Source organism: Siniperca chuatsi, linkage group LG11, assembly GCF_020085105.1.
Source record: "Siniperca chuatsi isolate FFG_IHB_CAS linkage group LG11, ASM2008510v1, whole genome shotgun sequence".
Lineage (NCBI taxonomy): Eukaryota > Metazoa > Chordata > Actinopteri > Centrarchiformes > Sinipercidae > Siniperca > Siniperca chuatsi.
Window position 1 is genome coordinate 3859233 of NC_058052.1, and position 9369 is coordinate 3868601.

Consider the following 9369-nt stretch of genomic DNA (forward strand, 5'->3'; position numbering starts at 1 on the left):
TCATAAGGTATATTTGACTGTGTGCTGTTATAAGCTATTATTGGCGTTGGTTTGAGTTATAGTGTTTCTCATAAGTATTATCTTGGTGTTTTGTAATATAGGAATAAGCTGCTATAAATATGAAATTCTAGTTTTTTTGCATTTGCTATTCTCATCAGTCTCTCTTAAAGTAAAAACAGCTGTTTTTGGTCCTTACCCTTGACTTCACAACAAGTTTTGAGACACACACACACACACACACACACACACACAAACTCACTCTCTCACACACACAAACTCACTCTCTCTCTCTCACACACACACACACACACACACACAAACTCTCTCTCTCTCACACACACACGTATGCGGTCTGGCTGTCTGTTTACATACCAACCTTTGGGGGGCTGTTGAGTTCATGAGATCTTCTTTTTGTTTCTCTCTTTCTTTTTTGTCTCCAGCAAACAGACCAAGGTCCAGACCATCCAGGTGCCCTCAGTGTTGTAGAACTACACGCCAGCAATTGGATCTGATGTCTAGAGCCTTTTGGCTCATATGTCAGAAATTATGTGTACACAGTGACAATTTGTAAACTGTTACAGATGGTGATTTTTATCATGTGGATAAATTGCAATGATGTTGATTTAAGGTTTTTAAAAGCGTTTGATTTTTATTAGGTCATGGATCAACACACACACTAGTAGCTATTGAATTGTTAGAGAGTTTAGCAGACTCAGTAGCACACAATCTTCAGAATGAGTCGGGTTTCCAAAACGATTTAACTGAAAATGATTTGAATGAAAATGACACAGCCACTACATCTAACAGCTCCGAACAGCCGGTAGATCCTCTCCTTGCTTTAAATCAAGCTCTCACTAACCTTGAACAGTTAGAGAATGGATCATCACCAGATGAAACAATCAGAATAAATAATGTCCAACTCGAACAAAGTACCGCTTTATCAGACCCTCAGACACCCACAAACCATATCAATCTCAGCATACCCAGTCCTCCTGTGCAGCAAGGAGGTGCTCGTATTTCACCACAACCAAGTGTTGTGCGGCGAAGCCGATTAGCAAATTATCAGATCAGACAGTTGTTACTTTCCACCCCCTCTTAACGCAGATGCAATAGTGGACTATGGGGTTTATTGCAACACAACTTTGCAACAAGCGGATGTGTTGCTACAGCAAGCATTGGCATACACGACTCCTCGAGATGCGGTACAGTTAGAGCTGCCTGGGCAAAATCTCCATAGTAACGTCTCGGTTATCTAATGACGAGCTCCCCAGCCTAGCTGACTTTGAAAGGCTTTTACTCCGTGTTGTGCAGTTTAATTGGGCCAAACACAAAGAACCCACAGAGAGATTGAGAGGTCAAACATATGCCAGCGCTTGTGCCTTGTACAAAAAATGTACCAAATGGGCAAGGCTGTACTACTGTGCTATGAACGGTAATGGTAAACAACACAAGTGTCAGACTGCGAAATGTAAAATTTGTGGCGAGAAATTGATCTCTTACTCTGAGACAGAGGTTCATCAATGCTACATCCAAACGTTACCTCCTGAAACAAAACACAATGAAAAAGTGGTGTTTTATGATTTTGAAAGCTACATCAATGAGAACGGCGTTCACGTTCCATTTTTAGTGTGTACACAAACCTTAGACGGTAAAACATGGAGCTCTCAGGGTACAGATTGTGCCAAAGAGTTTCTACTGCATTTCAGATGACCTTTGTACAGAAATGCAGTGTTTATAGCACACAATGCCCAAGGTTTTGACAGCTATCTCCTTATCAAAGCCATGGTCAAACAGAGTTTAAAGCCCTCCCCCTCAGGCTTATGGTATTGAGACCATGACAACGGAGCAACTAACAGACTTTTACAGTTGGTACAAGACGGTGCGGCACGGCACATTCAACTTCATGGAAGAGGCACGCCTCTATTGTCAAAACCATGTAGACATTCTCGCTGAGGGTTGCATGCTGTTCAGAAAACCGTATGTCGCTGAAACCGCCGTTGATCCCTTTAGCCGTGCGACCATCGCTTCGGCATGCATGAAGGTGTTTCTGACAAACTTTCTACCACCGAAAACATTAGCAATCCCCACTCCGGACGACTACAGGCATCAGTTCAAAACATTTTCAAACACCGGTATCAAGTGGTTAGAGTGGTTGTCACACACCCACAACATCCCTATCCAACATGCTTTAAATAAGGGGGAAAAACAGCTGGGGCGATTCTTTGTAGACGACTATGCTGAAATTGCTGGGGTGAAATATGTCTATGAGTTTCTAGGATGTTTCTATCATGGTTGTTCAATTTGTTATCAAGCGCATGACACCTGTCTTCTGACGGGCCGTCCCTTCGGAGAGTTGCAGGCGCGCTGTGAGGAAAAATTACGTGAGTTAGAAGCCGTGCACAAGGTAAAACTCATCATCATGTGTGAGCATACGTGGAGGATGTTGAAGAAATCTCATCAGGGGTTGAAGGAGTTTCTCAAACAATATAATGCTCCACAGCTGTTGTCACCCCGCAGAGCTTTGTACGGAGGACGTACCTCTGCTATAAAGTTGAGACACACCGCTGCGTCGAACGAGACAATCTCTTATGTAGATATGACATCTCTCTATCCTTACTGTAACACCAACTTCCCCTATCCTCTCAGACACCCTGAAATAATCTATAAAGATTTCCAAGAACCTCAAAGCTACTTTGGGCTAATCAGGGCAAGGATCTACCCACCAAGAGAGTTGTACTATCCAGTCTTGCCCTGTAGAACGACGGGGGCTAAGTTTGTGTTTACCCTTTGTCGAGCATGCGCCAAGCTCAATTTGCAGGAGGGTCCGTGTCGGCATAGCGATGATGACAGGGCGTTGACCGGTGTCTGGGTCACTCCTGAATTTAACAAGGCTTTGGAGATGGGCTATCGGATAGCTGAAATAACTGAGGTATGGCACTTTGATAGACGGAGTGGTTCTATATTTGTCGACTATATGCACACTTTTCTGAAAGGTAAACAAGAAGCTTCGGGTTACCTGTCTGATGCTGTAGATAAGGAAAGCAAAGAAAAGTACATCAGTGACTATCATGCAAACCGAGGGATTTTGCTGGAGGCGGATAAAATCAGACAAACCCTGCTAAAAGACAAGTGTCTAAATTATGTCTGAACTCCTTTTCGGGTAAGTTTGCGCAGAGATGCAACCAAACACAAACCAAACTAGTCACAAACCCAGAAGAATTCTTTAACCTCATGTTTTCTGAAAAATATAAAGTCAAGTACTTCTCCTTCGTCAATGACAAAGTGGCTTTGATTCAGTGGTCTTATGGAGACCGTTGTATCCCGCTGCCAAATAAGATAGATAACGTTTTTATAGCTGCTTTCACCACAGCCTATGGGCGTCTGACTTTGTACAGGTATTTGGAACAGCTGCAAGACAGAGTTTTTTTACTGCGATACAGACAGCCTCATCTATGTCACAAAAGAGGGAGAGATGCTGCTCAAGCTAGGTAATTACCTGGGAGATTTGACGGACGAGTTAGGGGGAGATAGCGTCAAAGAATTTGTGGCTGCGGGTCCAAAAAGTTATGCTTACCAAACTCGAAACAACAAGGTTGTTTTACGCTTAAAAGGCATTACGCAGACGCACCAATGCTGTGAAATTGTCAACTTTGATAGTGTCAAAGACCTGGTTCAGGATTATGTGCAAAACTCTGGCGAGAGGGGGGTCATTGAAATCCCTCAACACAGTATTGTGTGAGATAAGAAAGTCTTCCTTCTAAAAAACACATCATTCCAAAAAAAGTTCAGAGTTGTATATTGTCACAGACACGCCAGGCTCCACCACACCACACACACTGCACCCCTTCACCTGAGCACTGATTCCATGCACCTGTCACCCATCTCACACCTGAACGTAATCAGCCACTCTACTCCTCCATAAATTCCAACTCCTCACGACAGTCTGTGTCCGGTCACATTGAAATGAAGAACAGTACTCTAACTCCTGCCTCATTACTTCACGGACTCACCCTTGACACGATATCCCGACTCCGAACCTCGATCCCGACTCCTGTCATCTCCAGTTCCCCGAGTGTGTCTCTCCAGCTCCAACTCCTGTGTGTCTCCAGTCTTCCTGTGTAGTCTGTGTAGAGCTTTTCATCGATAGACAGTTGCATCATGGCTGCTGAAAATAAATCCATAGTGCATTCGGCCGATTTGTGATGTAAAAGTGCCATATTTGTTTTCTAAAATATATCTCCGGAGCTCACAACAGCGTGCTTTCATTTGGACTTACTTGTCCCTACTGATTTCTCTTTTTTGACCTACGCTCTTTTACTCACTGCCCGGGAGGTCTCTTCCTCAGTCGTCTGGCTAAAACCATCATACTGCCGGTCCTTCTTGAGGCCCGTCGTCCGATCGACCCCCTATTCTACTGACCGCATGGCTTATCACCTCCGAGGCAATGTTTTTTGCGGCTGATTTAAGATGAGGCTTAGCAATGGCAAAACCTTTTTCACCAAAGGCGATACAAAACACAATATTGTAGAAAAAAAATCTAACCAATTCCTTTCCCGTACATATTCACAAAACAGTGAGGATCGAGTCTCTGATGCATCATTTTGTTTTTGTCACAGAGGATTTTTTTTGGAAGGTCTAAAATGGAGTTTCACGATAGTCTTCCCAAAGGTAAAATTTACAGATTTATTTTGATCCGTCTTTATCTCAATGTGGATGTTTTCGATGTATTGCTTGACCACCGGTAGGTAGCAGGGTGGATTAAAATACTGCGTGATGACGTCGCTATTATAGCAATTGTTCTCAGGAGTGGAGCGTAAGCGTCACCAACCAGTTGATGTCGTACCACATCACTATAACAATACATGTGATAAAATCCTCCCTTTATATCAACCAGATAGGTAGCCAACTTTTGATTGAAAATAAGCCATTCTCCCGGCTTAACCCCCAAGATGTAAGCCAGAGGGGGGTAAACTCATAGATGATATTTGTTAGAATAAAATGTATATAAGTTATCCCGTTTATGTTCTTAGTGGCCTTTTCCTTCCACAGCAATGCAGTGTGTGTTATTAAACTTGTGTCTGTGAGAATTACAGGAATGGCACCCTGCTATCTCATGACTGGCAGGGCAGTCTGACACCGAGCCAAGATAGTCTCACGGTTGCTCCCAAGGCCGCTCTCACGAGATAGAGCAGTCTCAACATACCTTGTTTTTTATCAAGCATTATACACCTCCCCCATCCCTTAGAGAACTATGTAACAGGGAATCTCCTAAACTGAATAAAAGAGAGGAGGCTGCATAGATGCACTTCAGAGTGAGTAGGAGATGTAACTGAATGCATCTATGCTTACTCTCCTCGCGAGTAAAATCTTAAGTTAATGCCTTTGTCTTTCTTTGCTTGTATATGATTTAAATGTTCTAGGTGTCTTGAACCTGACAATATTGTCCTCCTGCCTGAAAATCAAATCTCTTTTGGATGGATGGATGGATTTGGTCCATGTTGTAATGATTCAGATTCGACGTACCTATTTGTTTTTATACATTTTTCAGGTCGCTTGCCTTGACCCAGCTGTTGAATTTCTCAGGCTAGTTTTTCCAACGCACCAGCATTTGTTTTTTACCCCTGACAACACGCTCGTCCAGAATTTCTTCAACTTGAAACGCTTTGTCTTTACCAACCTTGACTTTTTGCAACTCTGCTTCGTAAAACGAGCCTTGGATAGGTTCTACGTCATAATCTTTCAGTTTATACACAAGGGGTTGGCGAGGTATACGTTCGGTTACTGTGAACAAGTCATCGGTATATCTCTGTTGATATACACTCCTCTCAGTTTGGATATTCTCACCAAATCTCCCTCCTTAAAATTCATCTTTAATTTGTTTTTGTCACATATGGTAAATGTTCCGTACAGGTTTTCAAACACTCGAGACTTTTTCTGACGTCACCTGCATAGGCGTCATTTTATACTTTTGATAACTGTTATTGTAGCTGTCAAGCAATTCCTGTAAGACATCCACGTACCTAAGGCTGTTGGTAGCAGTAAAATTCCTCCACATTCGTGTTTTCAACATACGGTTAAATCTTTCAATAACAGACGCTTTCAATTCACTGGCAGTTGCAAAATGATTAATTCCTTGTTTCTTCATCAACCCCTCAAAGCTTTTGTTAAAGAACTCTTTGCCCGCATCCATATGTAACTTTTCAGGGGTCCGGCTTTCTTTTAAAATAGAGTCAAAGGCCTTAGAGACCTCGATCCCTGTTTTTGTCTTCAAAGCTCTGGCATAAGCCCGTTTTGAAAATACATCGATGACTGTGAGTAAATAATTGTACCCATCATTATGTTCGGTCAAGGCCTGCATATCACAAAGGTCTGCCTGGAACTGATTTAGAGGTCGTGGTACAAACACTCTATTTCTGACAAAAGTATCCTGGTCCGTTTATGCAGAGTATACGAATCCTGTTCCGATTAAAAAAATCTTTGACCCGTTCTACGTTGAGTTTTTACCCCATTTTATCCTGCACGGCTCCGCGTAGTCGTTCCACTCCCCCAAAACTACCGGGATGTGAGGGCTTATAATACACTTTTTTCACAACATGTTTTTCAGCCATGTTTCTGGCTGCCCTCTCTAGGGTTTTTTGAAAAACAACAATGAGGCACAAGCTTCTTTAAATCGTTTTATTGACTATAAACATACAGCATTTCTCAAAGTACAGGAGGTTAACTTCAACATGTTGATTCCACCCATATGACGGTGTAGTCCCTCATTCATCCAGGAGTGTTCTATCGTAGAAAAGGTTTCAGTCGTAGTCATCTGGACACTGTTTTCAGAATCAAGACGTTTCGGCTCCCATCCGGAAGTCATTCTCAATTGTGAAAAAATTGGACGGGAACTGGAAATTTAAGCTACTCTGAGTTACATAAGCCCTGCCCTGCCCAGGCCTATTGTTTTCTGGCTGCATCTACTTCATCACTGTTAAGTGCCTGATTAGCATGTGATAGGCGTGACCAAGGTGATAATACACTCTGATAGACTTTGGGCAGATTAAATCTCAGACCACCATTTCTGTTCAAAGAGGGGTTCTCTTTTTTCACAAAAATGGCTTCCTTGACACCCCGTTCAAACCAACTCTTCTCTCTACTTAGAATCTTCACCTCACTGTCTTCAAATGTGTGGTTTGTAGCTTTTAAATGCAAATGCACGGCGCTCTGTAATCCTGAGTTAGCGTGGGTGACTCTGTTTTTAATCACCTGATCTAAAACATTGATTAGCTGATTAATGATTACACGTTCCTCTACATAATTCAGAAGTTTTCTGCAATAATTACCCTTTTTTTAATCAATCAATTCCCTTCCAAAAGTCTGCAACATAGTTCATCAGCTCAATCTTTTTCTCGTCTTGACCGATCAGAGCGTCGTACATCTTCTCCAATTTCTCTCCGATGAGTCTTGTCTTTTTGAGGTTATGAAGAAAGGCCTCAGAAGCGCCACGGACTCTGTATGCAGACACGTGGATATGGTGTGCCTGAAGCGCCCGTTGAATGGCTCTAATGAAACGATCCGTCCAAAGCCATTTCGTCAACTCATTATAGTGCCGATGGAAGAAATAATCTGGCATCTCAAACAGACGAGACAGAGGAGTTGGGGGTGGTGTCTTCTGTAAACAGAGTCTTTTTTATCGATGTCTAACTTCTCCTTCAGTTTTTCTGCTTTTTCAATTATCATTTTCATCCACACCTTGAGGGGCATTCGGTATTCAAATATTCCAAGACAAATTCGTCCGAGTGTTCATCTCCTTCGACCACCTGACGGCTTGAACAGTAGAGCCATCTGCCGGAACCCTAGCTTTTCATCTCCCAAATGCTGCTTTTTTTTTGTTTCACGCAAGCTCCTCCTAACCTATTTTCCCATTGGCTAACCCTCCCATTGTTCACACAAACTCCGCCTACCCTCCCGCACCTTTCCAATTCATTCACACCTCACTCTGCACCAGACAGAAAACAGAGAAGGATGTGTCTTTTGCTCCTGAAAGATTAGATTTTGCAGATGGTAAATTTGTAAATTATTTTTTATACTTTTGATACTATTGATTTCACTTGAATGATTGAATTATTTAATCATATTATTTCATTTACAGGGTTTTTTCATTCCCACGCCTACTTTACTCCCATTCGCTCCTGCTCACCACACCTGCTTCATGCTCATTGATCCACGCATAACGCCACGTATGTCCGGAGGGAGGGAGGATCCGGGAGGGTGTTTAATCAAAAGGTCAAAGGTCAACATCCATCACCCGTCAATTAAAAAGTGACAGAAAGTGTAGCATATCTCGCTCTCATTTGTCTTCTAAGTAATATTGTGTTACTAGCAAATGGTTTTCTGTGTGCGTATGAAAATTCAACTACAACGGACTTTACACAATGCCTAAAAGCAACTGCTCACACACAAAAAATAGATACACAATAAAATTAAAAGAACACAGGCCATTCAACAGACTGTCACTCACCTCCAGCATGTGATAGGAAGGGATGGGAGCCGGGTTGCCATGGTAACCAACAGGCAAGCGGCGAGACTGAGTCTTTAGGTGGACCTTGGTCGAAAAAGATGTATGGGTGTATTCCCCTGAGGCTCAGCTTATCATGGCCAAAGCAAAGGCAATAAATCTTCTTGTGTCCATTCGAAAGGTGAAAAATCAATTAGATATATTGTCATCCCATGCTGCGTGACACAAAAGTGTATCTCAATTCTACTATGAATCAAAGCCAGAAGTGCAAGTAGAACTGTTGCCATTAGAATAGAATATAATGGAAAATATCCTTGCAGAGACGTAAAATGTAGATTTAAATTAAATGTTGCCTGATGTACCAGATGGTTGAAAGCAACAATTCAAAGAAGCGGTTTGTGCCTTTGTCTAGAATAAAGGAGAAAAATGGCTGGACTTTGCAGTGAGTTTTTTTATGATGTTCCCTTCATACGTGAGCGAATGGCACCTACATGGGCATATGTGTTGTGTGTTATTGCAATAGGCTACCCCAGATGGTTCCTGTGACATTTGCAAAGGCATTTCTTTGGCTTAACTCTGGACCAATATCAGGACAGGTTGGGTTTTTCTTTTCTTTTTCCTCTGCTCAGTTGTGAGATGGAGAGAGAGCCTTGATAATTTAAATCCCCTTTTCTCTGGCTTCATACATTTACCCAGGAAATTAAACCTACAGTAGTAGTGGTATAGTACACCTTGTATTGTTTCTAAATGTAGCACTTGAAGCAGTTCAGCATATGTGATGAAGTTGATGCACTTGCATCAACTTGCAATTTTTGGGTTGTATCCACATGGTTGAATGCACTTATTATAATTTTTCTTTTTACTTGCAT